The sequence below is a fragment of the Ailuropoda melanoleuca genome, unplaced genomic scaffold (assembly GCF_002007445.2).
Source record: "Ailuropoda melanoleuca isolate Jingjing unplaced genomic scaffold, ASM200744v2 unplaced-scaffold11217, whole genome shotgun sequence".
NCBI classification, from domain to species: Eukaryota; Metazoa; Chordata; class Mammalia; order Carnivora; family Ursidae; genus Ailuropoda; species Ailuropoda melanoleuca.
In genome coordinates this window covers 1-5,473 of record NW_023179635.1, presented here as the reverse complement: position 1 = coordinate 5,473, position 5,473 = coordinate 1, and the positions used below count along the sequence as shown (strand labels likewise).

Below are 5,473 nucleotides of genomic sequence, written 5' to 3'. Positions count from 1 at the left end.
TCCTTCCTTCTTCTCCTTTCCTCTGTCCTCACTGGCTTGCCTCCTTCCCTCCCTCTGATCTCCTCCTACGCCCTCCACCCCTGGGAGTCGAGAGTCTTCCCAGGTGTGAGCCAAGCACCCAGAAATCCCTTGCTAGTCTGAGTTGTGCCTTCTGGGTCACAAGCTGCACTCTGCACCGCCGTCCCCCTGCCAGCCCCGGGAAGGAGAAGATGCCTCTGTTTCCCCATGGGGCCAGATGCCAGCCTTGATCCCAGCACAGGGGCACACAGGGCCAGGCTGGACTGTGCCTCCTCCAGCAAGGCTGCCCCCTTGCTCCTGATGTCGTGACTGTGTAAGAGCTAAGATTCCTCCGCCTGACCCCCCGGAATCCTCAGGCCACCGAGTGCATGTGTGAGGACCGACAGGGGCCAGGGATCAGGTCCCCTGCTGCCCTCAGGACGGACCAGAGCAGAATGGCCACAGCTGAAGCTAGACGCCTGGGATGCTGACCCGTGATGGACACGCAGACGTGGACACGTCCTGAAGGCTTTAAGTGAGGCCCCAGCACGGGCCTGTGGACAAGCTCTCCACTGTCCGAGGTGTGAGTCAGGCAGCTGCACACATGACAGGTGGCACACGCCACTTTCTGGGTTTTCCACCCTTGTCTTTCTTGTGTTTTTGTTTGTTTGTTTGTTTGTTTGTTTGTTTGTTTTTAGGAAGTAGAAACCTTGTACATACAGGCACAGTTACCACTCTAAACTGTTTCTCCTTGTATCTGTTCGTTTGCGGAGGGCTGCTAATGGCTAAGTTTGGAATCAACGGGCCTTCGCTTTGGTAAAGTCATTCCCCATATGAGAAAATCAGTCTCTCACATGAAAGAAGAAATTTCCAGGAAAGAGAGTTCATCGGCCCAGTGAGGTGTCCACCTCTTTTACCATCAACTCAGACCAGAGGAGATAGTCTTGTAAGTGTCACGTGGTTTGGCCCTTGAGAAGGGGCGTCTACCCTGACTCTCCCACCTAGCCCACGGCGAGTTGTGAGCCTAGGTGTGACCCGTGAATACAGAGGCAGCTCTAGCCATCCTGAGACCATGACCAGGGGATAACCAAAGTTATAACGCATGTTTTTCTGAAGAGGAAAACTTCAGGAGTAAATGAATCTTCCAGTGGCTGAGAAAACTGCCTCCCGGGGAAGGACCAGGACACGTGAGCACATGTGCGCTTAGCATCAGGGCGTGGGCGGTGTCCATTCAAGGGCGCCCAGGGAACTGAACCCACATCTGTTGTCCGGTGTCCCCCGCTGAGCCCGACCAAAACTGGGGTGCACAGCTAACGTCTTTAGCTGCATTGCCTGCATCAAAACTCGTGAATAATTTGCAGGTGCACAGAGGAGCCCTGGGAGAAGGTGGTTTGGGGGACATGCCGGGGTCCCTATGAGGAAGGGAGCCACGGAGACAGCAGTGACATTTCTGACTCTGTCCAGCCCTCATGGAGGGTTTTGAGTTGAAAAGGTTCAGAGTCTTCCACCCCAAAATATGTCATTTGACACAGGACCATTTTGAGGTAAAAGTCATTTCTAAGATGCAGATACAAGAAAAGCTCGCTGGTGGCCTCTCTCCACCAGGGAGGGCAGGTGGACGCTGGGTCACTGGGCGCAGCTCTAGACGCCAGCCCGGAGGAATCTTCGTAACCTTCTGTACTAAGTAGCCTTGCCATTCCTGTCTCCGTAGGGTTACCTTCCCATATTTCGCCACCCCTGAACGTATAAACCCCCTTGCTGTTGTCACTTCTGCACAAATGGTCCCTCCTTGTTTGGACGCTGTAGAAGGATCCGTTGTGGCTGCTCAGCACCGGTGAACCCCGCGCGTGGGTGTGAGCGATGCGTGCGTGAACACGCTGTCTGCATGTCCTCCTCCTCATCTGCCTTCTCCCAGTCTAGAAGCTCGGGGGACCCAAAGCTCTTCCTCCCTACAGAGTCCTGTGAGGAGAGGAGCCGCAGGCAGAAGTGGGGGGACGCTGTTGCCACTAAGTGATGCTGGACAGGGCAGGGCTCACAGGTGCGGAAGGACTATTACCAGTGCAGCTGGTCGCCCTCAGGACAGCATGTGACGGACACTCAGGGGGACCAGTGCTCTCCTGACAGTTGGCTGCTTGGGGAGAATGAGGACATGACACCACTGACAGGCATACGGTGGTTCGGCGGGGAGGGCACAGCAAGAGAGCTCTGAGACCCCAGGGACAGGCCCCTGAGACATGCTGGGCTCCAGCCTCCATGTGGGAGAGGCCGAAAGGATGGGAGTGGGATCTCTAGTCAGGTCCCATGTTTCACTTTTAATCAGTGTGTGGTGCTCCGTAGTCCTCATTAGCTGGGTCATTCTTTCCTTTGGAACAGGTCAAGTGTGGGTGCAGGTCAAAGAGCCTGAACAGTGGGGGGCAGGTTGGGGCCGGGGGGAAGGAACCAGGCTCCATCCACTGTGTTCATCAGAACATCTGAATTTTCTCTGGGGCACACCAGATTGCATGGCAGATTGCAAAATTACATTTTTTACAAATTGTTTGGGGCCAAGTAATAGTGGAATGCGGGCAGAAACTATGTACAACACTTTGATTTATGGCTATAAAAGCCCATGTGTGCCTCTCCAGGCTTACTTCCCCTTCTGTAGAGAGCCTGGAGACTCTCTTAAAGAGAGCGGCATAAAAAGTTGAAAGGAGCTGGGATCTCTAAACAATCACTACCATCTTGATGAGCTGTGAAGTGGATTAGCAACCATTTTTTAAAAATTGTTTTAAGACCCCAACATTTCAGAGTTTTTTGTTACAGTTTGCCTCCTCCAACTCGTACATTGTTTATCGTTTACGGCCAACTCATTCCCTATGCTTTTCAGCTTCTGAGGACTCTCCTTCTTCCTTCAGCTGGCTACTTTCAGAACACGCAGAATCACAGACCCCATAGTCTCCCACAGACCCTGTCTTTTTAAAAGGGAAACAAGCATGACTCGTAATTAGGGCCTCGAAAGGAAGAAGGCATGCTTGGACTACCCATGCCCACCACTCTTCACCCCAATTGGACTTTAGAAACTCTCCCGCTAACATCTCACAATGAAGGAAAGAAAAGAATGATGAGGCTTGGCACAGAACTAGTTTATGACTTCTTTATAGGAAGCCGTACTCAGTGCATAATAGTGGTAAGGATCGTGAGACTTGAAAAATGTGTTGTATCCGCGTCCTCCATCAGGTCAGGGCAAAGCTGGGCTCCATCTTTAGAACTTGTTGCAGAAACTTGATTCACTGCAACAGTTCTCCTCCAAAGCAACATCCCTATTAAAGATCGTCATAGGGAAACACACACTGGCACAACCTTGGTATCCATACGAAAGGATGTTACCTAGGAGAGGCAGGGAGGGGGCAAGTGAGACCCCAGAGCCTGGGTTGCAGACCCACAGCTGTGGGGTCCAGCACGTCCTGGCTTGCAGTGCTCAATTAATATTGCTGAAAGGATCAGTGGGTCAAGGCATCAACAAATTTATCAAGGAACGAGGAGAAAATGGAACTTTCCATCAAGGACTCCTGCTCTCCGGTAGGGAGGAGTATGCGCCTTCCAGGATTGAGATACTTGAGATAGGAACCCATAGTGGGCTCTTGTAGGATAGCCCTGGGGGCTCTGTGTCCTAGGATTCAGTCCGCTGCACACAGGAGAGGGCAGGAAGGGGTGAATAGAAATTGCCCTAATCACCCTCCCCACTGCTTTTCCCCTACCTCTACCCCCCTGCTCCCCAAAACTCTACCACACTGAGGTCTCACTCAGTGGGATGTTAGCTGCCCTTTCCGTCACCCCAGGAGATAACAGAAGATCCTGTCTCTTCTCTTACAGATACCGGCCCAGTTAGGGGCCTATGGCAGCCGAGTATCAGAACCAGATGACACAGATTCACAAATTTAGTTGAAAAAAGAAAATCAACCCCTGTGAATACTGATGCTACTCCCAGGGTTCCTAAGATCCCAGTGCCCTGGGTCCTAGAGTCACCTTGCCTTGTCCTGGGGGCCCTGGCTCCATGTGGTCCCGTGGGGGTCTCAACCCAACCCTGAACGCCCTCCTAGCACCCAACTTCACGCAAAGGTCGCCCAGGAGACTTCTCAGGCCCCCCTACCGTTATAGACTTTCCTCAGGAAGCACTGCTCGTAGCGTTTAGTCTGGCAGACACCTTTCCCGGTCTCGCAAACCCCGCTGGCATTGAATCGTTGACACTGGAAACATTGTAGAGCTGGAAAGTGAAGACCGGCATGATGAGGCTGTCCGGGCTCTGCCTTCCCCCAGGTCAGGAGGGAGCACACCCTCTGAGCCACGGGCAGCCTGGACAGTGGCCGTTTCCTGGGCCTCATAAGGTGGCTGAAAACGGGATTTCTGGGTGCTTGGCTCACACCTGGGAAGACTCTCGACTCCCAGGGGTGGAGGGGGTAGGAGGAGATCAGAGGGAGGGAAGGAGGCAAGCCAGTGAGGACAGAGGAAAGGAGAAGAAGGAAGGAGAGGGGGAGGCAGCTGCAGGTGTCCCCTGCAAACGTCTGGCCCAGAGCCCCAGCTCCTCCCTCTTCTCCAGCATTAGGAGGGCAGCAGCAGGCCTCTGCCTTCACTGCACAAATATTGAGCCCCTGCTGTGTGCGAGGCGCTCTCCCAGATGTCGGGGCCAGAGTGACAGGAGGGAGGAATGCGACACACATGTCACTTCTTTCCTTAGGGCAGCCAATACATCAGGGGAGTGGCTGACAAAGGACAAGTGAGGAAGAGGATCGCAGGTCCTGGGACAGAGGCAGAGCCCGGCCTGAGCATGGTGACCCGGCGGGTGGGGGCCCGTGGGGCTGTTCCTTCACACAGGCTGTCAGAGAAGGGCCCTCAGGAGTCACTTAAGCTCACACAGGAGCAAATTAAAGGAAGAAGAAAAGCTGACTCTTTAAACACCTGGGAGGAGCTGGGGACTGGTTCCAGGAAGACACAGGGGCCAGAGCGGAGACTCTGAGAGAAAATCCGCGTGGCCAGTTCCAGGAAGGAAGAGGACAGCAGAGGGCAAGGCGAGGGGAAGGCCGGCAGAAGTAGGAAGGGAGCTGGAAGAGGTTCTGGGGTCAGACCCGAGGGTCCCTCCTCAGGCCGGCGCCGGCCGCTCGGGGCCCTGCCCCCCCGGGGCTGCTGAGCCTCTGCCCCGTGACTGGTCCAGACGCGTGGGCCCCAGGACTTTGGTCACCCGTCAGAGGACTCTTCCTTGGGCTTCTTTTCTTCTTGCTGTTTTCATCCTGTTTTGTTGGTTTTGCCAACGTCTCTGCTCTGGGGCCAGAACTCCTTCACTGCCACCGGGTCAAGCCCACAGAAGACCCTCCCCACTCGAGGACACTCCCGGCCCTTAACACCTGCACGCACAGTGTCTGGGCCTTGCGGGACTCCTAGTAAACCCTCAGCGGGCCAACAGGGACCAGGGGGAGGGATGTGTCGGCGCCCTGCTTCAGCA

At 54.6% G+C, this 5,473-nt stretch overlaps 1 non-coding gene across 1 annotated transcript; it reads right to left on the bottom strand.

The window, feature by feature from the left end:
- Nucleotides 1-3,116: 3,116 nt before the first annotated feature.
- On the bottom strand, nt 3,117-4,656 carry LOC100473975. The gene is made up of 2 exons (XR_004622649.1): nt 4,127-4,656; nt 3,117-3,363 (listed from the first exon to the last, which is right to left on the bottom strand). It is a non-coding gene; the product is annotated as an uncharacterized LOC100473975 (transcript).
- Between the last annotated feature and the right edge of the window lie 817 nt (nt 4,657-5,473).